Genomic DNA, 27714 nt, shown 5'->3' on the forward strand with positions numbered 1-27714 from the left:
CATTGGGGTGACCCAACTAGAGTCTAGTTAGGTCACCCCAATGTCTTGAATTTGAAAAAATAAATAACTACGGAAGGGTTCAGTAAATGCGCATATGAAACTGGTGGGTTTGGTACCTCAAAAAATGTTAAGAACCACTGATCTAGATGCAATAGTAGATTTTGAGGACTGGACTTAAAATAAATCAAAAAACATTACAGACATCTGTATTTTGATGGTGTCCTCAACTTGTATGTAGAAAAATGTAAAACACTAAATATGGTTTCTTTACCACATCCTGTTGTTCTAAAAGTCAAAGCGTGAACTATTAAAATTATTTTTACTTACAGACAGCGATATTTGTTTGCTCAATGTAATTTGTTGTATGCCAAAGTGAAATATTGTCTATTTCCCACACGTTCAACCCTCTTGACATGTTAAATTGAAAGTGCCTGCAGACAGTCATTCAGTTTCGCAGCACATTATATATGATGGTCTCAGTGATTCTAGCACTGCCAATAAAAAAATCTGATATGGGTAAAGTAGAGCCCAGTGGAAATACACCTTAAATGTCAGAGCTCATCAATGATTATATAAAACCTTGAATTTATCTCCATTATTACAGTTTTTATTATTAAATTACAAACTTACGATGGAAGAGCAAAGTTGAATAATTTGGAACTACTGGAACAATTATAAACCCTGTTGAGTTACTATAAGCACTTTGAGAAAGACCTCAACTGTAAAACCTAACAAAGTGAATATGTCTAATACAGCATGAGGGTTTTTTTTACTGCAAGGGAAAAACAACATAAGCCAATGTAAGCTGTATGCAAAGTGATGTGACTCATGATTTGAAAAATATGTTTCCATAGTAGGTGGAAAAACTTTTAATCAACAACATTCCCATGTTTCCATGAAGCAAATTTATTTTTGTAATTCCAGTTTGCACAATTTTATGGTCAATGGAAACACAGCTATTTCAGCCAAGCTACATCTGAGTTGTTCAGGATGAATGTATTATTAATGCATGTTAAAAATGTCAATATAGCATTCCTAATGTAAAAGTTATTCTACAAAAACGTTTTTTTTTGCAGCCAGGGAAGATTTCAGTGTTGAGTGATATGTAGCTTCTTCTTCAAGCAGAAACTTTTTTCTTCTTCTGTTGTTTTGCCCAAAATCAGTTCCTCTATAACTAGAAATAATATTTACAGTTTTTACACAATATTATTTTTCCCTGTGACATTCTGTGAGAAACGATCAAAACTATTTTTTTATAATGTGATGACCCAGACACGGGGGCTAGATACACACAGACATTATTTGATTTAGTAATAATATAATCCACTTCCCTCAGGCAGGCACGTACTGTTGATGTTTGCTGGGAACCCCATTCCCAGCAAACAGCAGGCAGACTTCATATAGCCAGGGTAAAAAAGAACAGTGACCTTCTCCGAATCAGACACTCCCATCAGAAAACAGAAAAAAACTCAGAAGTGAGCTCCTGTCCTGCTGTCTGTCATGCCTGGCCTGTGTCATAACCAAATTAATACAGAAACTGTATTCTGTATTTTGACTGTGAGGCTTCCTCAGATGGTAGACAAAAAAATAAGTTCATATCAAAGGCAATTGTAAACAGGTTTGATCTGTCAATACTGTGCCTGAAAATAAAATAAAAAATTGCGATTCCATTATTTGACTTTTGAAAATTTCCCAAACATCCGGAAAAAGAAAATCCCACAGGGAAAAAAAAAAAAAGTACGGAAAGAGAATAAAAAAGTGAAACATAAAGGTAAACATTTCATAAGACATGTAAAACCATTGGCAAGCTCTGACTTATTTGTGGATATTGAGTTTCCTTAAATTTATTTATTTCCTCATCTCAAAATTCAGCTCATTTATGTTCGTGCCAACACGGTTCAACAAAAAAACAACAGAAAAACAAATCTATTTAGATAAGAAACAACTCAAATATAGGAGTTTTTAGTTGCAACAGCAGCTGATTAAGCTCCTCAAAGCTCCAATTAATGCCTGAAGGATTTCTGAACCATCTCTCTCCCCTTAGCCCTGCTGGGTAATATGAGACCCACTGCAAATGGTATAGACAAAAACACACACAAGTAATGTTGGGAATCAACTCCACTGCGGTGATACATGACAGTGAGATCCAATTCTGAACTGCTTCTTTCTTTCCCGTTTTTAAGCAATACTTTCAGCAAAGAACATAAAAGTAGTACATTCTTTTCTTTGAAATATTTCATGACTGATGATTTTAGACCCTTTATAATAAACACGCAGCAGAAGAAAAACAAAACATTTCTCTAATTAGAGGTCTCTGTTTTCTCAGTGAGGCAGAATCCTTTCCCTAATTAAACTCTGAGGACAGAGGCACATAATATAATTCATGTTTCAAACATTACTGGGATTTAAAATGAAAGCTCTACGCAGAGGTTAGTACAGTCTGACAGTTCCTGCTGCCCCTGGCTGTCTATGAGTAGGATGAAAAAGTGAGAACAGTATGTTAAAGTTAACAATACGAGAGCAATTTTTGAAAAATGGGGTTCCACAAGGATCCATTTCGGATCATTGCTATTTCGTTTGATATAATACTGAATTACCTGAAAGCTGTAGAGATAGTCAGTGCCAAATGCATGAAGACGTTGTGGTCATATAGAACTTGGAAAAAAGCCTTTTATTATAAAGGTAGGTTTACTTAGAACAACTACAGCATGACCAAAAGCTGTGTAGGTTATTTGAGCCTAAGTGATTTTTTTTAAATAACTGGTACAATGAAGAAAGCACAATGAGGTGTCTGCTCCTGCTCATGATATTTTATTGCAAATGTCTTATTTTATTTTAAGTTGTGTTCTTTCAGTTAATCTGGTTGATATGTTTTTTTTTTTTGTTTTTTTTTACATGTTGTTTTGTATATTTATATAAAACAGGTCACTGTTACATATATGACCTAATTTCCAAATGAGATTTACCTGAATAAATAAAAGTGAAGCAAAAGTTATTAGATTTTTTAATCTTAATATCATTGGACTGAGTTGGGTTTTTACTGTAAAAAAATAGAATATGCTGTGATTGCTTATTTTAAAAATAACAAAAAACAAATTTTTGCCATCTTGTGGAACAGTATTGACAAAAAACCCTCTTCCATCATGTACCTTTGAGATTCACCTTGTGGGCAAAGACACCATCATTCACTGCTGCTAAACATGATATCATCTCACATGTGATGATTCATTTAATGGCTCATACTCAATGGCTGGCACCTGTTATTATGAGGTGTACACACTTTGTCACACACTGTCAATTTAGTCACACTCCACAACTTCCATATTGTTTTAAAAAAATCATGTTATTCATATGGCAGTCTTTGAATATTTAAAGTATATTTGTGTTTAACAAAATAAAGATAAATGTCGGCAACAAGATTATCTGTAGTGTCAAAAATGCACTGAACTCTAATCAATCACAATGATTGAACCTTTAGATAAAGGTATACCTGTCTGGTTCTTAGCTTAGGACACATGTTGATTAAGGGAACAAAAGAAAACTGCTTTGAGTTGCATCAGGAGAGTATCATAAGATAAATGATCTTTTATGCCACACTTGAATACAATGTTAGCATTCAGATCGCAACTTCACCAGACCATCATAAAAGGACATTGCATGTTCTCTGATCCTCTTCAGGCTTCAATACCTGCCTATTTCTACACTTTTTCATTTTATAATTACCTCCATTTCTTTCCATTCAAAAGCCCAACATTAGTTTCAGTTTGAGTCAAAAGGCATATCAATAGCAAATCGCCAGTGAGACCTCAGGATGCTCTCTTAGCCGTGCTTTTTGTGGTTATCTGTATTAATTAGTGTGAGCTAAGATTTCAACTGCAGTTACGTAATAAGAAACGGAGTAGACACGTAATGATTTATAACAGGAAAACACCGACTAGTTTGTCTTTTCAGTGAGCAAAAAAGTATTTGTGCTCATTTCCAGTCAAGTGTATGATTGCGGCGTTTGTTTAAGGAGGCGTTCATTTAATCTTTCTCTGTGCAAAATGTGCTCTTTTACTGTAATTTCAATTCATGAAAAAAAAATCTGTCTTATGAATCCCACAACCCTCAACAGATGAAATTCTTTTTTTTTTTTAATCTTACTCTGAATCACAATACTCTTTGAAAGCATTTAGTCCATCAAAGATAAGACAAAAGACGAGCACTTGCACCTCAGAGTGTTCACATTTTTGTAAGTAACCAAGCTGAGTTGACTCCGTAATCCTCCATTTTAAGCTTTGTGTTGACTGCTTGTAGCCTAACGTTTCCCTTAGCCTTTACACTTTTCATCATCAGTCACTTTGAAAGGTTTTTCATTTGCGACGCTAATAGCCTTTTGACCCAAAGTTAATTTCACACTGTAGGTGAGGAGTGAATCATATCAGGAGATGGGTTATACAAAGTGTAGCTAAAAGGGTACATTGGCTGAAAATATGACGCGCCCCGGGCTGTTCAGTGGTGTGGAGTTGGTCTGTGAATAGATACGTTCTCCTTGAAAGTCAGAATTTCTCTCAATGTTGAGTCAAACCAACAGGCTGTCAAGGCTTTTCATATTTTTCCCCCTCAACACTGTGAAATTAGTAAATACAATTAAAATACTGAATTTTAAGCTAAATGCAGCTAATCATTTGAAAACCACATTGTTTGGCATTTAAATAAGGATATATATATATATTTTTTTTTTTTTTTTGGCAATTTGGTTCACAAGCTTTTTTATCTTTCCATTAGCAGACAGGGTAAAGACTTGACTTTTTAGCCAATAAATGCAAATGTTTTTAGCAAACCAATAAAATGAGGTTTTTATTTCCTGACAGCCATAACAATTTTATGCATTTCATCAATTAATTTACAAGTATTTAAGGAAGTTTTGCAGCCAAAAGAGTGTTCACCCAACTATTAGCAAGTGAGTCTCTATTTCTCTGCAACATCAAACAAGTATTCTGGTCTTGGTGTAAATGCGCTCCTTCTTTTCTTGGGCATTTCTTCTGAATTATCAACAAGACCTTAGAGAGAAATTTAATTTCATTACTATTATCAACATTTACACTTCATCATATCTTTCCACATTTTCAACTAGTGCACAGAAGCAATACTTCTGTCTTCACTGTACTGCTTATGCACCAGAGCACATTTGGCATTAGAGGTGCATCTTTTTTTATTTTGGCTCTAGGACCCTTTAAAGTTAATGACCAGACAGGAAATGAATGAAGACAGAAGGCGGGAGGACACGCAGCAAAGGTCAAACTCAGGATCTCTGTGTTGATGACTATTTTCTCTGTAAGACGGGGGACCTGGCCCCAACTCTGCATCACAAAACGCACTAGTTGTGCATCTTTTTATTTGTTTCCTTGAAAGAACTGAGTTGATTTAGATGAAACACTATTTAAATTCCAAATGGGGTCCTCTATAATTGTGGTCCATAACTAAAAAAATTTAAAAAAACCAAACAAAGAAAATAAAAAAGTAAAAAGAACACAAAAAAAAACACACACAAAAAAACCTTCAATTACTGATTAAGGAAGATATAACCTTGTGCATTAATCATTTTTGCAGATAAGCACATTAGAAGTTTGGCTTACAGGTTTGTAAAATAAAACTAAATATAGGAAAGTGTTGAATATTTTATTAATCTATAATTATTATTATCAACTGGTGTGATGTGAGGAGCAGTTGTGATTCCTCCCCCCGCTCCATCTTCCAAAAGATGTACTTTTTGTTATGGCACCACATTTTTGGGGCACACCAAAGAATGTACCCAAAAAAGTCATAAAAAAGGACATTTTAAATAAAACCACCATGTGTATCTGCTACACATAGATACCCCATTTTGTCAATATATATATTGGCAAATGATTGATTCAAATCATAATGAAGTTCATAAAGATAAAGCCACCACAGAAAACAAACTTCTCTGCCAAATACCTGCACTATTCTCACCTGAAACAATCTCATCTCATATCTTTTCCAACATTATAACAAATGGCCCTGCATACCAATCTGTCTGAATGAGCAGGCAGTTCCCCAGCTGCTCGGTCAGCTTAATCTTCCTCTTGTTTTTCTACATATACTGTTGACTGATGTCTCTTGATAACTGTGTTGATATTTTTCATAATGCTTCTGGTCCGTCTCTGTGTAAATTCTGGCGGTATTCTATTTAAGTTCCCCTCCTCCTCACCATCTTCATGGCAGGAATCCATTATGCTTTGGTCATTGGAGCTGCAAACCCTTTGCTCCACATCAGTAGCTTTAGGGAAGTGTTCAGCTGTTTCCAGATGCATGACAAGTTCTACTTCTGTTTTTTTTTTTACGAAACAGGTACGCAAAAACATAATATACACTGAAAACAGCAATCACAAAAGGCCTTGAGTACTTTTAGTGACATATTCAAGTTAGTTTTTTCTTGCATCCCTGTACAGTAGTGGTCAGGCGACGACAGGTTGGCTTTAAAAGGAAGATCCAACCACCTGTTCTCTGCTCAGATCTCATTCCTTCTTCATACCATGAACTCTGATTATCTCCGGTTGTGAACCTTCCTACCCAAGCGATGTAAATCCTCTCTTTTTTTCTTTACGCCTTCCGGGTTCCTCTCTAGCACCAATTCCTTCCAAACTCGGATTACATAACTGGGTGTTAGTTGACAAAACTGTATGTTTCTTTCTTTCTGCCAGCAGTTCATTAGTGCTGACTAGACCGTTTTGGTGTAGCCAGCACACACTCAGTGGGTAATCTTGGTAATCCTTGTGTTTCACCCTGGTTTACTGCCAGGAAATTTTTTTATCTGTTTACCAATGTGTTTAGCCAATAAAGCATTCGTGTTACAAAACTAAATTAATTCCAACTAAATAAGCTATGAAATATAAACCCTCAACTAAATGTTTATCTGAATATCTGCTTTTGACATAAATATAGCTGACGAGATTAGTTTTGAACTGATATTTGTGAGTAATCTAGACGTTTTGGCATTGTACAAGTATAATCCTTATTATTTAGTAAACTAAGAATCCTCAGGATTCAGTCAAAAACAAATATGTGGTCTGATAGAGAAGCACAAAACACAAATTGACATTTTCTTACCAACATCCTCCCACTATGTGCATACTGCATACCGTGCAGCAGAAACACCGACAGTCCCAAAATCAAACTTCCTCACCTCAGATTGACAGCACACCGGGCTGGATACCTGCTCGCTTACACAAACAAGCTCGCTCCCCGCAGCTGCAATCCCAAATTATGTCCACAGCTGAACACCTGCACTGACAGCAGCTGAGGAGTGCCATGTTCATTTAGGTGAAGGAAAACCTGTGGGAGTCTGCCGAGTATTAACAAAAATATTCTGACACATCATTTTCCTCAAGGACGCTCACACAGACTTGTTGTATAATTAATGGCTGAGGCGAGTGGTGCTGAAAAGGCTTGTGTGAAAATATCATCCAGCAGTTGATGTTGGAAATAACATCGGCTGTTAGTGAATATGTATATATATATGGAGAAAATTAAAAGCCCACTAAAAATGATCAATTTCTCTGATTTTACTTTTTATAGGTATATGTTTGAGTAAGATGAACATCGTTATTTTATTCTGTGAACTACTGACAACATGTTTCCGAAATTCTGAGCAAAAATATAATACGTATTTGCATAAATTGAGAAATGGTCAAAATGACGAAAAAGATGCAGCGTTTTCAGACCTCAAATGAAAAAAAAAAACAATTTCACATTCATTTAGAAACAGCCAGACTATTCAATGGAGCACACTAGACTTTTAAGATTTTAATTTGTGATAAAAAAAATAAAATAAAAAATTGAATCCTGTATCCTTTTCCTTCCATCTCACAACTTTACCCTACTTTGTGTTGATGTACAGTACTATCTGCTAATAAAACATAATGAAGCTCATAGTAGAGACAAAATGTCAAAACGTTAAAGTAGTGTGAAACATTTGCAAGGCAGTATATTTCTAAGAAAAATGAATTTTGTGGCTTTTACCGTGGATGTGATCGCTGCTTTGATAAATAACAGGTCTGTCCTGTCATAAGCAGTGCAGCGTCTCTCGCCGGTGAATGAAGCACTGTCGCCACCTCAACGGTGATTTACAGCACATTACATGACTTGTCATAAACAGACCATGAAAGCCTCACTGTCACAGCTTGGTGAGCTATTTACTTCACGTGAAGTGCTTTTAGACTATAATCTATGCTGTACTGGAATGAAAGTGACAGAAGACGTTACAGAAGATATTAAACTGAGTTTGTGTGGGACTTTGGCAAGAGCTCCTTTAATATGCCCCAGTGGATCTGAGCAGTGATGTGAATGCTTGGCCACGTCAAAAATGCTACACTGGCTGATTATTTTAACCTCTAACAAAGAATGCACAAAGCACATTTTGGATCCAAAACGGAGGAACGGGGAAAGCAGCCGACCAAAAGAAGAAGTCATCTTGTGTATGGGATTCTAATATAGAAGACTGTTTATCAAGATTCAGTTTTCTTCATCAGCTGTGGCGTAAACATATATAAGACTGGTGTCATTTCATTTCCATCAAGCCAGAAGTTGAGAAAATATCTGCGCTTCACTTCCCCTTCAATCAATAAAGTTCTTTACAGAGGATGTTCTCTGACTGGTTGATGTTCTGATCCGTCATCCATAAGCCTCCACTTAGAATCCTTCAGCTGTAGCATTAGGGAAAGATAGGTTAGGCTACTAAGATTTATTTATTTTATTTTTTTCCTGTGCCACTGAATCAAGCTGTACTCACCCCTGCTAAACTTTACTACTTAAAGAAAGATAAAATTCTTGATGAATGTGGACATTCGATTTTTGTGTCACTGGGACAATGGTGGCAACTGCTCCTACTCATATTAGGTAATATTTATTGTTCATTACTTGTGTTTAGTTATTTTTTTATTCCATTTGAATCATGTTATTTGTTACATTTCTTTGCTGCTCCGTGCCATCTCTCTCTTTCCCTCAGTCTACTTGCCTGGTCTCCTCTCTCACCTGCACCATGTTACCAATCAACCCTTATAAATACAATGTGTCCTGGGTATTTACTCAAACTTGGCCATATCTACAGCCCTAGCATTAAGTACAAAATAAGGTAAAATAAAAACAAGTGGACTTCTGACAAATGGGGCTGGATGAGGAAGGTTAAAAACAAGATCCAGAGCTCATTGTTAGAAGACACCAGTGACGTTTTTCCTCAGTGTAAGCTCATCTATTAGCACATCTTCCCTTGAGGTGCTAATAGATGAGGAGGGCACTGCACATTGAGTTGCAATAATTATATAACAATATTGTGCTAATTGGAATAATGTGCATTTAAAGGTTTATTTTTAAAATGATAATCAAATCTGTGAAATAATTTGTTTCAGTTCCGTTCATATGATAAAATCTGTCATTTAGGCATTTGCTGCCAGCATGAGTAATATGTTGATTTGGAAAAGCTGGAAAGTACCATGAGTCATTTCACAGCATCACAAGGAGTGTTTAACAACCTCTGTAGCTAGCAACATTTTCATAATTGTTGATTTATGGTAGATAAGGTACTGCATGCACTCAGCGAGTAAAAGATCGTTGCTCTGTTGAGGTGACATTTAAGAAGTTAAACAGTCAATTATTACTATAAAAATAAAAATGTAACTGCAACAGTATACATGTGAACAATGAGGGCCAGTTAAACAAAGGGGAAAATATTTACATCCTGTGAAGATCATTGGTGCTCCATAACAGGAATAAAAGCATCTGTATTTTAGCAAGTGAGATAATAATCCTATTATTTGGGAAACTTACCAAAAACACCTTTTAAAAACGAACTATAATACTCATTTATCCTTTATTTGCACTTTATTTAACAACATCAACAAAAAATACATGAATAGTAAACAGATCCAGTGCCAGAAGCAAATAATAATTAGAAAATAAGCAGCAGTTTAGATGTAAGGAACTCTACTGCACGACCATCTTCAGATTTCAATTTCAATATAATTAAAATGTCTTTGCACAGTTTGATCTCTCAATATGCAAGCTAGATAATAATAATAATAATAATAATAATAATAATGAAGAGATACACAAAAGGTATCAGGAAAGGCTAGCAGAAAGATGTTTTGTAATTTACTGTCACCTTTTAATAAATCTCCTGAACAGATTCATTCTATGACCCACACGACATGACGAATATTTTCTTGACTTTGTGATGCAATGAAAAAATTGAAAGATTTAGAGCCAAAAAAGTCCAGATCCATTTTTCATTTGGATTTTTCTACTGGTTCTAATTAAATAAAGGAGGTAATTATATGCTGCATAATATACTCCTGTTTCAAAAATGTCTTGCAGCTGAACAAGCTGGAAAAGAGAAAAACCTCAGTCATGAACAAATGCTGAAAGTCATGCATTCTGTAGGCCATGCATTATATCCGATATGAATGGATGTTCTTGAAAACAAGCCATCCATCCATCCAGTTTATATACTTGTCTCTTTCCTGAGTACCGGAGGTTCGGAGATCAGCTCCGTTGTCAAGTAGCAAAAAACAAGGTTCACACAGTATAGGCTCACAAAGGCAGAGCTGTGCTAAGTAGGAATAACAAATTGGGGGGAAAAAAAAACAAAAAAAACAGATCCTCTTCTATACAATAATAGTCAGTAAACCTTTAGTAACACAAACTCAGAGATTTTACCTATTTTAACTTCAGTTAGCCATTTAGCTATTTTATTAAAGGAGTTTCCAGCATGTTGGGGTGTGTGGGGTGTTAACAAATGACGTTGGGCTCCGTGAGACTTTGTATTCATTATTAGTTTTCCTCCGGTATATTACTGATGTTTTTTAAAAGCAGACCGAAAATACAGTAAAAGGCCCTGAAGATTAGATTTAATTAAGAATAAATGAGTCAGTGTTGTTGTCAAGAGGCATGAAAAAAATTAATAAGTGAAAACACCAGCGAACAAACACACAGATATTAGCCTGTCTGTCGCCATCGTTCATTAGAAATCTGACCATTAAAGTGAAAGTCATGCCTTGCATTTATACGGCATCATTACTCACTTAAAATGAAGCTTTTTAAACTGCAGAATGATTGCAAAATCAGCGGTGCATAAAAAGATGTACGGCTTGGGTTATTGACGGTGGGATGACAATTTGAAGCTGTAAGGAAACGGGTGTTGCTGCAAGCAAGCAAAACATATTTGAAATAACCTACATATAAGCTAATAGACAAACTACTGAAATAAAACAAAACAACCAGACAAGAAAAATATGTTCATAGTTGTAAAAAATATGTTTTGCACCTTTGTCACACTTCTGAGAACTTTGAAAAATGATCTAACTTTACCGTTGTTGCTTATGTAGACAAATAATTTTCGACCGGTGCCATATTGTTATTCCTCCTTTGTCAACATGGGTGTCCCCAAGGGAGACTGCATTCCTTACAAACACCAGATCTCCATTCGGGACACTTGAGATGACCGCATGGCATGGTGATGTGAGAGGAAGAGAACGTACTGGTGAAGATTAGTTCCCATAAGCTTTGACTTACCCTTTGAACTTCCTGCATCCCAGGAGAATTCTGGATGAGTGAGGCTGAAACAGGCCACCAGCCACTGAGAGAAAAAAGACATGCAAATTAGCTGGATGGGGGGGAAAATAATGACAAATATGGGGCTGTATGAGTTTTTCTGCTGAACTTTTGGCTGGCAATTTTGATCCAATAAAAATGGCACGAAGAGATAAGAGGAACACACTTTCAACAGGAAAAGTAAAACTGTAAAAGAAGTTTGTTTTGTTTTGTTTGACTTCAAGTGGAGGGGTCAGAGGAGCTGGACATTTATTTTTTGCAAGTGAAACATAAACACAGCATGATTGAAGGTTGTATTTTAGTATGTAGAAAATAGATATTGTATTGGCTCATCATCCATCTGACATTCACATGATTCATATCATAGCAATGATCTTTTTGTTTTTTGGGGAAATGCTTCCCGATTTTTTTTTTTTTCAAAATCAGCATATATTTCAAAAGATTAATCCCACCATGCACTTTAAAACCCCCCCAGGATCTCACAAGCTTCCTCTCCCCATGTTCATTCCTTATATCAGTGGTTCCCAAACATTTTCTTCTGCGCCCGCCCAGTGGTTTCCAAACATTTTCTGCGCCCCCCCTATAGATTACAAATGGCTGTCTGGTTGAAACGACGCGTGTAGGTGGGGGGGGGCTTTTTGAGGGGCAAAATGAATGTATGTAGCTGAAAATAGACACCAACATCGGTAGCCTACAAGGTCCTTGTTAAGCTTAAGGTTCTGTATTGATATTAGCTAGTCATCTTTTAGCTAACATTACCTGCATCCAACAGCTTTACTCAACTCAGTCGGTTAGTTTGGAGGGAAAAACTGTGAAAAGTTCTTTGCGTTTTGCTGGTTTGCCGCCGTGATTCTAACACAAACCTACGTAGCTCCGCACAGCAGCAGCAGGTCTCCTTCACAGGTGGAAACCCATCGCGAGCGTCGTAGCGCTCATGTTGCGTTTAAAGGCGGCTCGGAAAAACAGGTTACAACATGTTAACAACGGATTAAACAGTTTTAACTGCTGATAAAAGTGACAGAGGACACAAATTTGGGAAGTGTGGAAGCCTCTACTGTATCAAATTGACATAGGAATAACAGAGAGTTGGCCATTCTAAGGTAAAAACCCAGCGCATACAGTGTTCATGTTTTGTTTTTGTTTTTTTCATCCAGACGGCTTCCCGCGCCCCCCCTGCAATGACACGGCGCCCCCCCCTAGGGGGCGCGCCCCACAGTTTGGGAACCTCTGCCTTATATAATGCCTCACCTGTTGTGTTTTTTTTCCTTAAAAACTAAATCTAAATCATATATATATATTTTTTTAATCACACTTGTTTTAGATTGATAGATGTGATTATAAATGCATGCTCTTTACACCTCGCAATGAACTTAAAAGGTCCAGAAACAAAATAGACCCATCTAAATTCCCCCTCCCCCTTCCATCTCAGGAGGTAGAAACAAACCGTTAACCAGTAGTAAGTAGGACATAGGTGACACAACACAAAGCATAGACCAGGAGCAACTGCAACAACTAAAAAAAAAACAAACAAAAAAAAAATAGTAAGGTATAAGTCTAAAAAAGGATTGCTGCAACCAACGTTGGTCTTCTGTTATTTATGGTACGTTTGGTATTTTGATGTAAAGAGGCCAAGATTGTCTTCTGAGTGCACACATTATTCCCAAGGTACAGAGGATAATGTGCACACTCATTACATAGAAGGTTGATGCATTTCATCTGCAGTCTGCATGAACTGAATCTTTTCCGTTTCCCTCAGGTGGTGAAAAGTCTGCAATAGAGGTGGATTGTGTTTAGCTCCATGCAAGACAAAATCCCTTGTCCCTTACCAGCTCTTGTTTTCCTCCTGGCTGTCAAGCAGAGCCTTTAATGTGTTACGCTCTACAAATTCCTACCTTTGAGCTGCTGGGGAAAGCTGTAAGATCTAACATAACCAACCAGACAAATCGCTGCTTTTGACAGAAATTATTTTTTCTATGTATGACATTCATATAACGACTTTGTGTAACTGGACTATTAATTGGAAGGAGTTGTTATTATGACTAGAAGGGTAAAGTTCAATGAGTAAGGTCATTCATTTTGTAAATAATGTCAAAAAGGTGGCAGCTTCTTTGAGGATGAAAGCAGAAAATATTATACATGCTGCTTATAAGGCGTCCCCCATGAAAATCTGAGTCAAATGGGCAATTCCAGGCACTGCTCAGAAGAACAGCGTACTCCGATTTAAAAACTAATCAGGCATTGAAAACCAAATTAAGAAGTGCTGAAAATGATCTCAAATTAAGTGATAAGCTAAAATGCCCAAGTCTCCCACCAGAGAGCTTTAGGGTAATCAGAGGAACTCTACAATTACCACCGAGTACTGTTTTTATTCTGTAAAACCAAGCTTGTTGCACGAAGTCCCCTCAAAGTCCCAGGGTTGAAAAAATATGACTTGGACTGAAGAACATAAAATTTGTTAAATAAAATTGTTTCCTTTGGGTCTATGACCTGCAGAGAGGTCAGATCAAGCATCTGTAGATTATATCCTGTGTGATGCTGAGCCTATTTGTCACATCCTAGGGATTTTCTGTCAGTTTAAGCACATAAAAATACTTTAGCAGGTCATTTTGCTTTATGCCAAAGAGAAAATGCTTTTGAACAACCCCAAAAACACTAGTAAGAAAGCAACGTCTCTGTTCCAGACAAGATGGTTAGACACACAGTTTTTTTGGATCAGTTGCTGAAGATCGATGACCATCTTCTCTTTATGTTTTGCTCTTGCATAAAATGTGCAGCGGTTGTGGCACGAATGCATTCAAATAATTTAAAGGTAATCGTGTTTGTACCGTTACACTCCTGTCGCTTTGAATACAGTGCTCCTAATATGGTCAAAGATTACAAATATGAAACTAAAAATAGAAATCCAGACACCAGGCATAGAAGAAAATAAGTTCCAACCATGGTGGCATGGATCATTTCTGATAAAGGACATAACGATGATGAATTATGAACGTGAAATGGCCTTTGGAGATGAGTGGAAGAGATGATCTATGGACAAGTTAGTGCAAGGCGCACATGGATCAGAAAGCTCCTCCAGCCACTTAATGCACATGCATGCAAACTTCCATGCTTTCCATCATCACATAGCAACAGCATGTAATCATTTGGTATGAGTCATCGCTCTCAAAAACATCCCCTTTCCTCGCGCTCCACTCTCAACCCCTGCTTGACTGTGCACCAGCACATTTCAGCTTAATGGGATTTTTTTTATCTGAGGTTCCACTTCTTTTCTGATGTTCACGTAGAAAGATAGGTAGGAGAAATGAGGTGAAATTAAACACCAGCCAAAGCAAGCAGCCAGAAACATTTGCCTTAAATAATGAGATAATCGGAATGCTTAAGGTCAGACGAGGGTTAAAAAACGAACTTACATAAGGAGCAAAAATTATCCCTGTATCGAAGCAAGATACTAATCTCTTTCTTCTTAATACTAGAAGGTTAGCATTAGAAATGCATTTTGTAAAAGTGCAGAGCGACGCTTAGTGTTACACATACAGACAATGTCATTGATCCAAGTTAAAAGCTCGCAAACTTTATATTTCCCCTTTAAAATTTGTTAAAGAGGATATTTTTCAAACTGTTTGAAATGCTAAAATAAGTCTAGCTGGTGTCTGTAATTCACGTTTCCTGTTTCCACGTCCTCTTTGAATTTGTGCCTTTGAGTCTGCTTTATTAGAGGTTTAATTTGCTTTTTCACTTTAGCATTCAAAGCTGCCTCTCCTAACCTCTTCTCTTCTCTCTGGAGATTGGCGTGCCAACTTATTGTTGGTCTGCTAGCACCTCCAAACACAAGAAAGTTGCCAATGTTTGATTTTATGTGGGTTTTACTGTAAATGACTGATTACCATTATGCACAAGGGGGATCTTCTATCAAACTGCTAATGGAGTCGGAGGCTTTATCGTTAAAACTATACCTCTAAGCAGCAGCCCTGGCAGCTTCCAATACATACCCATCATGGAAACAACACAAGTTCACACATTTCATGAAACAAGAGCAATGCACTTACATCACTCTAAAAAAAAAAGAAGTGCAAGAGTAAGTAATTGTACTCGAGAGAAAAGTTGAATGTGTCCGCTCTAAGTGCATGCAATAAGCAGGAAAAGATTTATAGTACAGAAACAATACACACACACATACATCTTCTTTAAGGATAGCTGATTTTGGAGAGTTTCTTTGTTCTTCAAGAACTATTATTAATCATTATGCATCAACTGAGTGAGCCGATGTTAAGATCGCAAGCATCATTGTCAGCTCTGTCGTGATTAATTCATTTCAAAGCATAAAACTTAATTAAGTCCTGATTAAACACCAGGTGACACAACATATTGGTTTAGGTTTTCAACCAGTAACAAAACAGGTTCAAGTGCCCATTGTCAGATGTTAAGGGTATCAAAGAGTTAGTTAACGCCTCAACCGCATTACTAAACAAAACATTTTGGTTGAAATCAGTGTCTCTGAAACTTTTCCAGCCTGAGGACCACTTGACCCAGTCATCAAGCATCCGCGGACCATCCAACTCAAGATTGAGCCTCAATAACAGAACATCTTAATATAAACAACCCAAAAATATTAGTCTCTTAACTTTTTTTTTGTTTTTCATCCTAATGAGTGGTGCGGGTTTTTTTTTTTGGGTTTTTTTTTTTAGGTATGAGGACATACATATTTGGCTCCAAACCAGGGAGTTTCAGTGTCACTCCATACCGATCTGGTTGTGCAGCTGTATTTTTAGGTAAACAATCATTTTCAATTGTAGATAGTGATAGTTGGAAACTAAATCACACATTTCAGAGCAGAGTCAGCTGGCTCTGGATGCGTAGGCTGAATGTGGAGCCAAAAGTCTGTTAAAACTTTCTCCCTGAAAGTTGCTTTCAGTGTCCCATCTGATGCAATATCCACAAGGCCGTCCACCTGTCTTGGTGAAGCCTTAGAACTGACTTTCTCAACACATATTTTATCCCCAAATGGATTTCTAATACACTCGAAGCTTGTATCTAAATCTCAGAAATATATTCCCAACTGTGAAGGCAGGGCTTGCAAATGTTGCTTGAGGGATGCAACTGAGATTTCCAACCACGTCCTCTTCAGTAGTGAGGATAAAATCTACGAGTGTTAGAAAGCTTTCAAATACTCTGTGATCGAGACTGCAGCACTACAATTCCATCTTGAGGCGTGTGGCTTTAATTTAATTTTTTAAGACTTCATACCTGCAAAAACAAATGGAGCGAACATACTGACAATCAGCGACAGTGATGGGTAGGTGACGCTTTAGGCCACTGGAGTTTTGTTTTTTTTTTTTTGTCTGAGACCAGAGCACACTCTAGTCATATAGTTTGCCATAATTAAATGTGCTGTAAAATAATATAAGAAAAATATCAAAGTATGCATATAAGTCAAATGTAAGGCTGTTTTTCCTGCAAGCCAACGCTTTGCAAAGATGTGTTAATGCAATGGGACAGTAGAGCACATCACTGAATCTAGGACATAAACAGGAAAAAAAAAAAAAAAAAGAGAAAATGAGTGACATGTCGGTTAAAAATTTAAATCTTAAGTTTTCCAGATCTAAAGTATCCTTTAGTTTCTTCCCTTCATCTCAAACTTCACCAACAAAAACAGCTCATAATTATGAGAGGGAAGGAAAATTATATTTGGCTTTTGGAAAAAAAAAAAAGGAGGAAAAAAAGTCAATACTTTGTAGATGCTTTTTTTTATTTATTTATTTTTTTGCCAATTGGGGTACGCGTCTACCGGCTTTCATGGCTTCATCCAACACATGACAATGTTTTAATCCAAGCCATTTCACTTCATAGCTCTGGCTGCATGTTTGAGGTCGCTGTTGTGGCTGAAGCTGAACCTCTGCACCTGCCTCAAGTCTTTTGCAGCCTCTTAAAGATTTTCTTTCAGACGAAGGAAATCCTGTTCTTAGATGCATTCATCTTCCCGACTAGTTTCCCAGTCCAGGAAAATGACAAGCATTCATAGCATGATGCTGGCACCACTTTGCTTCCCTGTGGCGTCCATTGTTAATTTTACACCACACTAGTCATTCAAATATAATTTCCTTCTTTGCTATGCATTTTTTTCCCTACATATTCACTATTTCTGCCAGCTTGTAAAAAAAACAATGAATGGCACTTCCATTGGTGAAGAAAAGGTTTTCTTCTACTGGAAGCGTATCAACCCGAAAAAAGCCAGACTTGTGGAGAGCATAACTAATCGTTGCCCTGACATCAGATACTTCAAATGGAGCTGTTGACATCTAAAGCTTCTGCAGAGTAATCATGGGCATCTTGGCAGAATCCATAATTAATCCACGTCTTCCTCGATGGATGGCCACGTTTTAGTAAGCTTACAGTTGTGTCAAATTTTGTACATTTTCAGAGGATGGATGGGACAGTGCTTAATAAGATATTCTATGCCTGCGATGTTGGTTTAGGACCCAACCCTACTTCGCCGCAACTTTCTCCCTGACCTGTTTAATGTCTTCCTCGGCCTTCCTGGTGCAGTTAGTTAGTGTCCTCTAACAAACCTCCGAGGACTTCGCACGGCAGATGAATTTCCAATGAGACATAAATAAATACAGGTGGACTTGATAAGAGCTGGATGCACTGGAATTTATTCAGAGGAATCAAAATACACCACAACACTTGGATTTTTATTCGTCATGCATATTTTCACCTTGCATTCTGCAATAATCGAATCAGTTGTATTTTATCGTACTTTAAGTCAGGATAGAAAAATATGAGTACATATATTTAGGTTTGTGGTTATCTGATAAGACGCAAGAGCGATTAATACTTTAGGAAGTATCAATAGCCAGCACGACCAGCTGGATGTCATGAGCTCGTGTTGCTGTTTCTCTACTTCTCCTCTGTAACAAAGAGACAATTGTCAAATCAAGTTTATTTGTAGAGCGCATTTCAACATTTCAAGGCAGTTCAAAGTGCTTTACATCAAAAACAGTCAACAGTTATAAGTAATCAACTGGAAATTATCACCAACTATTGTAAATCTAGCTGGTGCTGATGCTCAATTCAGAATTTTTGCTGAAATCCAATTTTTTCCATCGTTTACGCCATAAAATGACGCAGTCGTAATCAGACTCGTGAACGGTTTATGACACCAGAGTGGCCTTTGTCTTTACTGTTTTTATTTGAATTTGAAACTGGCATCTTGTGCAGTTAGCAACTTCAACTGAAATGGTAATCTCTATATATTTTATGGATTGTACATATTCCTTTAAAACGATCCAAAATTTCTAGATTTTGCAGTTTTCGCAGCAGACAGGGGATACAAGCAACGCTGTGTAGTCCAGTTAGTCGTCCGGTTGCTGCTAAAACTCTCTCTTGACCTTATCTTACGACCCAGGTTGATAATCTGTGAGAACATCATACCCGCTTAATACTCAAAAACTTCTGCTGTTTAAATCGAAGTGGATCAGGCTGTACGTGTTAAAGAATCAGTCCCTCAGAGGAAAAGACACACAGCTGGTGTCATTACCTGCCATTCACAGCCTTCACCTTTTTCCCCTCAAGACTGGCTCAGCTTCCTTTCATCCACCTCCATCATGATGCCATCCAGACTCCATCACCAGGCTTAGACACTCCGAGCGTCGACCCCCAGTCTGACATGTACAATGACGCATGGCCCTGCTTTTAGAGCCAGGTCGCACTCGGCCTTACATAACTCAGGTCTGTTAAAATGCCACTCTCTACCTGCCATTGTCTGGCTATGCAGCCTGTAGAAATCAAAATAGCTCCTGTAGCGAACGAACACCGCAGAGAACTGATTGAAATGCTGGACGGCGCACGAACAGACCTCAAACTGTGATCGGAAAAATGGTAGTAATGATTGCAAAACCTTGTTGCACCGTGGCTTTAACTTAAAAAATAAATAAATAAAAAAAAGTCTGAGTTTACAGACATACAAAATGAAAAAAAGAAATGTGTAGAATTAAATTGCAGAGATCATTCTCACTGGAAATACTGAGAGATACCAGCTGGCTGGATGGATTTGGAAAAGAAGTTGGATGATATTAAGTATATGACTGCACATTGCTGATATTATAAGAAAAATGAACATGAACACAATGACCTTGAGGAAACATGGTCCCAAATTAAAGTTATAATCCATTTCTGGATAAAGCAAAACAAGCTTGCACACCGTGCACCTCTAGAGTTACTGGTGTTTCATTAATAATATTAGAAGCACATATTTCTATCTGATTTCAGTGTTTGGAAAACGATCGGTGTTTATTTATAGCCAGGTGCAAGCGCTGAAAACACAGCCTTCAGTGCCACAGTTATCACTGATTTGATTTCATGCATGGGGAACAAAGTCACTCATCAAAGCCTAGAAAAAAAAAAAACATGTTTTGGAATGATCCAAGTAGATATTATCCAGATGTTTAAAATTAGCTAAAATTAATGTATTAGTGTCAACAGGCATAATTAGGACAAGAACAGTTTTATTTCCATGGTTTGAGAAACAAATAAAAATATCAGGAAGATTTACTCACTGTATAAAACACTCAAATTGGAGCGCTATAGGGTTCGAAGCAGAAATCGGAGCCAGATACTCGCATGAATATTTGCAAGTGTCGAAGATGCTGCTTTTTACTTGTTTTTGTTCATGTTTAGCAGTTACTGATGTGCAAGCTGGTTGTAGCTGCTGAATTTCAAAGACCGTAACTATTTTCATCACACAGATTGTGCTAAAAAAAATACTATTAGACAAAAGCTAGTAGTAGAAATAATAATAATAATAATAATAAAAACATTCCTTCTGTGCTACATGCTTTATTAAAAAAACAGATAAGGATATCACAGACTGAAGAATATTTTCTTCACTCTTCATAAAGAAGATAATTGAATGGACTGCATGTGATAATTACATCATTTATAAAGTTTATTTTAACTCAAAGCTTTTCATCAGGAGCATAATTACATAAAAGGCTGCACCTTCCCATTGTTTTATCTGTAGAATCACTCATTAATAAAGAAGTGACATTCTGCTGTGACCCCTCAGGTCAGATGTTGGTCTTAAAATTTGAAGGAGTGCCTCATCAGGCACTATATGCAGCTTGCTCTCATCTGCTGGACTTGATGCCCAAGCATGTATTTAATACAACCTACTTTTTTGATGCATTACTGAAATGTAGCAGACATCAAATGCAAAGCAGATGCAAAATATGGAACTTGCACTCCTTAATGAATAACTCATTGGATGTACTTATATGATGTAAAACACTAAAACCCTTGACGTATGTAGTTTTCCATCAACATTCTTCCTCTCTTTCTGCTTTTAGAGAAGGATCCACGACGGACTTTCTTTGTTTATAGGAACTTAACAAGTACTTCAACACATATAGTTTGAGTAACATCTTACTCATAGGTTTGGTTACCAATGGCGCTGATGAATAGTTTTAAAGTAAAAACACGTATCACCACTTTCACAAACATAAAAAAGGAAAATAAAGTGGCTGAATTAAGGGGTTCTTTAAAAGCTGCACATTGTTAAATAAAGGAGGATAAGTTGTGCATGTAGGAGAAGATACTTAAGATAACTACAATGGTCTAAGACTTCAAATAAACTTATTTGCTGGATGTTTAACAAAACCCACGAGTTTCAAACAGTCCACACTGAACAGACTTGCTTCAACCTATAGCTTCTATTTTATGATAATCTGGTTGCCCACCAACTTATAAACTGTCAGGTGCATGTCACAGTCTGTGTCCCAAGGGGCTTGCAGATAATAAAGAAGAGTGCAATTTCACAGTTATTGCATTTTTTTGAATGAGGACCGTGAACTTGAGTTGTTCCGAATCCTGCAGAACAGTCACAGGCACCGATAGTCATCATCATAAAAAAAGAGAAAAGAAAAATGGTCTTATAGAAAAACAATAAACGGAAGAAAATGGATACTATTTAGTACTCGTCATTTGATGATTTATGATTTAGGAAATGAACAATAGTTCAATATTTTTCAGTGCACTTCTCTCAACTTTGTGATGGACAATTAAGGTGACTGTAATGCAGAACTAGAACTCATTCTTCATAGTATTATTAGAATAAGGCTGATTTTTACGCCTGTTTATTTGCAGCAAAGCCCTAAAAACAACTTAAAGGTCAGACTTCAAAAATAAATAGTGCTGAAATACATGATGCCACACCAAATTAACATAATACTTAATTATGCATTTAGCACATTGGCATACATTTCTGATTTCCAGTTCAGCCATTATGGCACAGACTTTTTTTCTAACATGCTGAAAAATTTGACTGCATTACCGTGATTCATAGATACATTCATGTCATGCAGACTGTACATTATGCATCACTGCAACAGAATCCATGCTACATGGAGTCAAATTTTGCAGAAATAAGATAATGACAATTATATACAGTATATATATATATATATATACACACACTTTATTCACTTAAGATAAAAGCTATGGGAACATACCTAAAATAAGAATCTAAATCTTCCATCTTTGTGTACTTCAGTGTTTTCCTCAGCACTCCATGTAAAGCTGTTCTGTATATTCTCAGGACTGCTTTTCTTCAAGTAGATGGAATACAGGAATGTCAATTACAAAAAAACAAAAAAAATAAAAAAATACAAAACAAAACATGAGCAAAGCATTTGCTGTCAAAATACTGCTTACCGTCTCTCTTATGTAATCTGGCTCATGGCTTGCCATATTTTGCTACTTTTCCCATTTTAAGGCAAATTACAGCCATCTGAAACCTCTCAAGGTTGTCCAAGTCAAGTGCTGTGTGTTTGTGCTCTGTAGTCCAGAGGGCCTCGGCTGAAGCAGACCAAAAAGCACTTGGTTGCCTAGGTAATGTGCTGCAATCAGATATGGCCTAATGGTTTGTTCTGTTAACTCCTATATCATTTCAGCATACGTGCCTCCAGTCATAATATTTTCTGGATCATTAACTCATTAACTAATTTCAGCATTGAAAGCTCCTTCATGAGCCTTATCCAAACATTTGTGTAGGACTGAAATCACAAGATGCAGATGTATGAAATGTCATGATAATTAACGACGTTGGTGTCTGTCCTGAAAACCTCTACCCAAGCAAATTCTGTGGTTGGAGGTTTTCAAGTTACTCAGTGGAGTAACCTTATTTGGGATGAGGATTTTAATTTTGGCATTTCAGAGTGGAATGAAATAACCAACATTTGTTCTTCATCAGTCACTGCCAGTTGCTTATGCTCCTGGTAATATTATGACAAAGAGCAAAAGCAAAGCAAAAATCAAAAACATCCCAGAAGTTTCATGCTTCCTGTACTCAACTGCTTACACATACATGTAATTATATGGATAAAAATAAAAACCACACATATGCATCTCGTTAATTTGCATGTTTGCTGTTACGTGTAAAGGTAATCTGTCCCGTGAGTTCTTTAGATTCGTCTGATTGGTTGTTTTTGATTGGGAGCGGTGCATTTCTGGAGTCGGCGATAGAAGCCCAGGGAGAACGTGGAGGAGATCGATCTTTTCACAGATTCTCTCTCATGATAAACTGTCACAACATGGTGACAGTTCAAACAGATTCTTTATAAAAATGTCATACTGCAAGTTTAAGGAGGATGCCAAGAGCCTCACAGTAAAGCTGAAGGAGTCATGCGCCGATTTAGCTTTCTGACACAAAGGATCTGCGTTGCACACGACAACATTTGGAAAAAGTCATCAATACATTCCAGATGCGCTGTCTTTTGTGTGCTTACTCCTAAGTCATAGTCGGTCACAGCATATAGAGACAGGTTCTGGTTCTTACCACTTTCACCACATACATGCTCAGTAAGGTTTAGTGAGATGATGACACCATTCAATTAACTATCCACTTTTGCCAGACACTTGTTCAGGAGGAATGTTTGCAGTTGGCTCATTTTTTTATATATATATATATATATATATATATATATAAAGCATTTTACCAACTGGCATAATAATTTAACTTGACTGCATTGTTTTATTACTAGAATTAATTTAGAATGTTAAGTAATTGGCCTTAAAGGTGTTGGATTATACTGAATAAACCACATAAAGCTGGATATAATTTAGATTTTCTTAAGTAAATTGAGACACTATTGTGGATTGATGTTCTATATATAAACAAAATTTAATTGAAAAAGGGATATATGATATGATATGATATGATACGAGTTTTATTGAAATATTTCTGTCATGTTTTCCTTCAGTTTTAAATCTGTTTTTTCAAGCTAACGAATGTTTGGCGACCTCTCTTGCCTCTCTTTCCCGTCCTGTAAACCTTGTTTAGCCTAATAGCATTCTTTTAATGCCAAGACTACAGTGAGATAAATTTTAATAGGGAAAACAACATTTGTACGCTGATGAAAACCAAATCTGAACCTTTGAATTTTGCTGAAAAGCAGTACACAACAAATCTGCCAATATACACATTTTCCAAATGAAATCAATATACTGAAACATTTTCTTTCCCTGTGCACACAAGGCTTTCTGTGGTTCTGCTGCTCATGCTGCAATTACACAGTCACTGAAGATAAACAAGCTTTAATGGCAACAATTATCACTGTTCCTTCAAAACCAAGATTTTAATCCAGTTCATGGCAGCTTTCCTCTTGTTGTGGGTCACAAGTTCAATCAGACACAACCGAAAGGCAGCCAAATGAGGTGAGATTCACCTTCAAAAACAGAGAAAATGCTTCTTGTAGCCTTTTTTTTTTTATTGAAATGAGTGAGGTGCAAATTACTCATGTGAGTCCGGCATGAGGAAAATTCATTACTACAGCATTAAGATCATTAGTTTGTAATAGGCAGCTTTTGCAGAAAAAAAAAAGATGCTTGAGCAAAAAAGTATTTGAGAACAAAAACTGCTTGGGTGGTCCAATAACAGCACCACGGCTGATGTAAAAACAGATGGCAAGCAGCTAACTAAACCTGCGCTATTTATGTTGGATTTGTGCTGGACATTTGATTATCACCTTATCATTTCACAGACTTGGAGCCTTATTACAGTCATTACTTTATACAGCAAATTAAGCTTTAGTTCCCAGTTTTGAACAGAAAATAACTGTTCACTCAATTATAATTATGAGAAAGGAAATAATGTTCCTTGCTCAAAGAATTTCTGTTAAAAAAAATTAAATAAAATTCTGTCCATAGCTTTAGGATTATGTATAGCTAGTGGTTACGGTTCAAAGACCAAAATCCCACAGAGAATTTTTAAATGCAGTAAAGAGAAGTTCTTTGAAGGGGTGGGATTATATCCCTAGGAGAAAGAATGAAGCTAACGCTGAAGAGAAAACCTTCTCTGTTATTCTCTGGGTTTGCTTCGTTTCTTCTTGCTCTGCATAAACCGTCAGAAAATCATATCAGGGAAAATCTCAGACCACGTGTGGAGAAGCTCACGCTGAATTTTCCAACGGGACAATGACTGCTTTAAGGTCACCAAGGCTTGGTTTCAGAAAAAATCCTGGAATCCTAACACAAACTCTGTTCAAAATCTGTAATGGAATTTGAAAGGGTACTTGTAGCTCCCAACACCAAAATTATAATTAATTAAAGACATTTTAACATGTATTACTTGTAAAGAACAATATTTTTTTTTGTTTGTGTTTGACCCAACAAGTGACACAGGAAGATAAAAACCAAAATAACCTCAAATTTTGATTTAAGTCCAGAATAGAGTTTTTGTCTACAGCAAAAGAAAATATAACTTGTCTTCAAAAAGCAAATGAAGATAGTAGATTCAACGTCCAAAATAGCTTGTCAACAGTACAAATTCTAAAAGTGGACATAAAGCAGGAGTTGTATTAAAAACTTTACATTCCATACATTTAAGCAGATACATTTTTCAAACCACTGTCAGATCAGTCAACCGGTTTGTTTTTGATAGGAAATAAACATATCTCAGAAGATAGCAGCAATCAAAATATATGTATTATCATTACAGCAGTCAAACCCTTCCTATAATTAAGGACAAGCTTTTTAAGATGTTCTTATTGGTATTTTGCTGATTTATCTTGGTGATGAGATTCAAGTCTTCCAGATCGGAAGGTCTCCTTCTCATCACCCTAATTGGTAGTTCCAGTTCCAGTTTCTCTAATATGGTAGATTCAAGCCAGGACTCTGGCTGGGCTACTGAAGAGCATTAGCAATACGTCCAGCGATAAGAATTAAAATGTTACGCAAAATATAAATAACCTGAGGTAAATAGCTTTGTTTTTAGGTACAGTAAAAGCAACAATGTATTAAATTTTCTTAGCATTTTTTTTTCACACTCCTACGTTTCCCTCCTACTTTTGTTGTTCATGTCTTCTGAACAAAAGCAAAAATATATGATGCTAATGGTGTATTTAAGTAAAAACATTATCTTAATAAAATTAGGGAAATTTATTATTCCAAGCCATTTTGAAATTAAAATAACATATGTACTTTTATACAATATTTGTGACAGTGCGATTTACTCTTGACAGAAAGAGTATACATATTAAACTACACTGACCCCAACCATATCAAATTGGAAATTAAAACACAGGAAAAAGAGGAATATTTCTTAAAATATTAGTTTTACTGTGCTCTTAAAACCATATCATATCATGATGCATGAAAAACGCACATTCAAGAAGTGTTTGTGGTGTATTTTCTGGCATTTTTCTTTTAAAGCCAATTCAAATAAACAGATAAACAAACATGGGATCTGCTCAGTAACACTTTCCTTAACCCCCTGCTCAGAGGCGAAAGCTGTGGGGATCCTACTCTTGCTTCCTTACACTTTCTGTGTATGACCGGATGAAGCGAGCTTCCCCTAATGACATTTGAGGAATTTTCCCACAGCTAAAGCAGGCAGCAGCCAAGAGATTCATCTCCACTTGGCTGTTTAGAGTGGGACAGTCCCAGTGCTAATATCACCTCTTTGTTCAGATCAGTGTTGCTTTCCTTTTTTTTTTCCCCTCCAGTATTTTTTTCTTATGAAAACATTTTTGTATACTAACATGTTTTACAGAAAAGCATTGTTTGTAGGTAGTCATTGCCCATTACTCTGGTACGGTTACTTCACATATTTACAGAGTTGAGTATATCTACAGTGTATGAAATATATTTACATAAATAATTAAACTTTTGCTACCAAACAAAGAATCAAGTCTCATATTATCCCCTTCTGAAACAGAATCTCTTTTTAGAACAAATGCAAGTATATTTACTTCAGTGTGTTATAAGATGGCACCTCTTTGCAGTGAGATTTTTTTTTTTTCTGCCTTGACAACAACTTAAACTCTACTACAAATCCTGCTATACGGATACAACTCCTTCTCTCTGATACCCCAAAATGAAACTGAGTGCAGCCAACTTCTGCATAAATCCAGCTGTTCGAGAACATTAGTGAACAAAAGGCATGGAGACCAAATGAAAATAGACCATGTCTAAAATTATAGAGAAGGTTAAAGATTTATGCTTTGAAAATATCTGAAGCCCTGAATGTGTCTCATAAGCGCTGTTCAACCGTCATCTAAAATAGTGTGGCACAATTGGCAACCTGCCAATTCATCGACACTGATGAATCGGTAGCTTCTTTATTAAAAGAAGCAGCCAAGAGACCCTTGGTACCTCTGGAGGAGCTGCAGTGAGCCACAAATCGTGTGGGAGAATCTGTTGACAGGACAACTATTAAAAGTCTGTTATTTATACAAGATTGCTAAGAATAAAGTCATTATTAGAATATCACCATTAAAAAGTCACATTTAAAGTTTTCAGTGAACCATGTAGGGGACACAGCAGACATCTGGAAGAAGATGCTCAGGCCAGATGAAGCAAAAATGGTAAGTGAGGAGGAAAGCTAACAGTGCACACCATCCTGACTGCCATTCAAGATGAGGTGCAGATAATGTTGCTATGGCTCGTGGTAGCATCATCCTGTGAGTGCTCGTCTTTAACACGGACCTGAAGAAAGACAAAATTGTAAGAAGAATGAATGCTTTTATAAACTTCTTTTGTTCTTCTGATGGTCAATAATGAATGTCTAAAATAAAAGGGAGAGTAGAAACAATGCATGCAGCATTGAATAGA

At 36.6% G+C, this 27714-nt stretch overlaps 1 protein-coding gene across 1 annotated transcript in view; it reads right to left on the reverse strand.

Moving 5' to 3' along the window:
• The window catches only part of LOC103137937 (catenin alpha-2-like), an 84839-nt gene that overhangs the window by 52713 nt on the left and 4412 nt on the right, over positions 1-27714 (reverse strand). Inside the window, exon 2 of the mRNA XM_016671405.1 lies at positions 11572-11635. The gene's annotated coding sequence lies outside the window, so the exon portion shown is untranslated. The remainder of the gene's footprint in view (positions 1-11571; positions 11636-27714) is intronic.

This window comes from Poecilia formosa, unplaced genomic scaffold (assembly GCF_000485575.1).
Source record: "Poecilia formosa unplaced genomic scaffold, Poecilia_formosa-5.1.2 Scaffold44, whole genome shotgun sequence".
Taxonomy (NCBI): Eukaryota; Metazoa; Chordata; class Actinopteri; order Cyprinodontiformes; family Poeciliidae; genus Poecilia; species Poecilia formosa.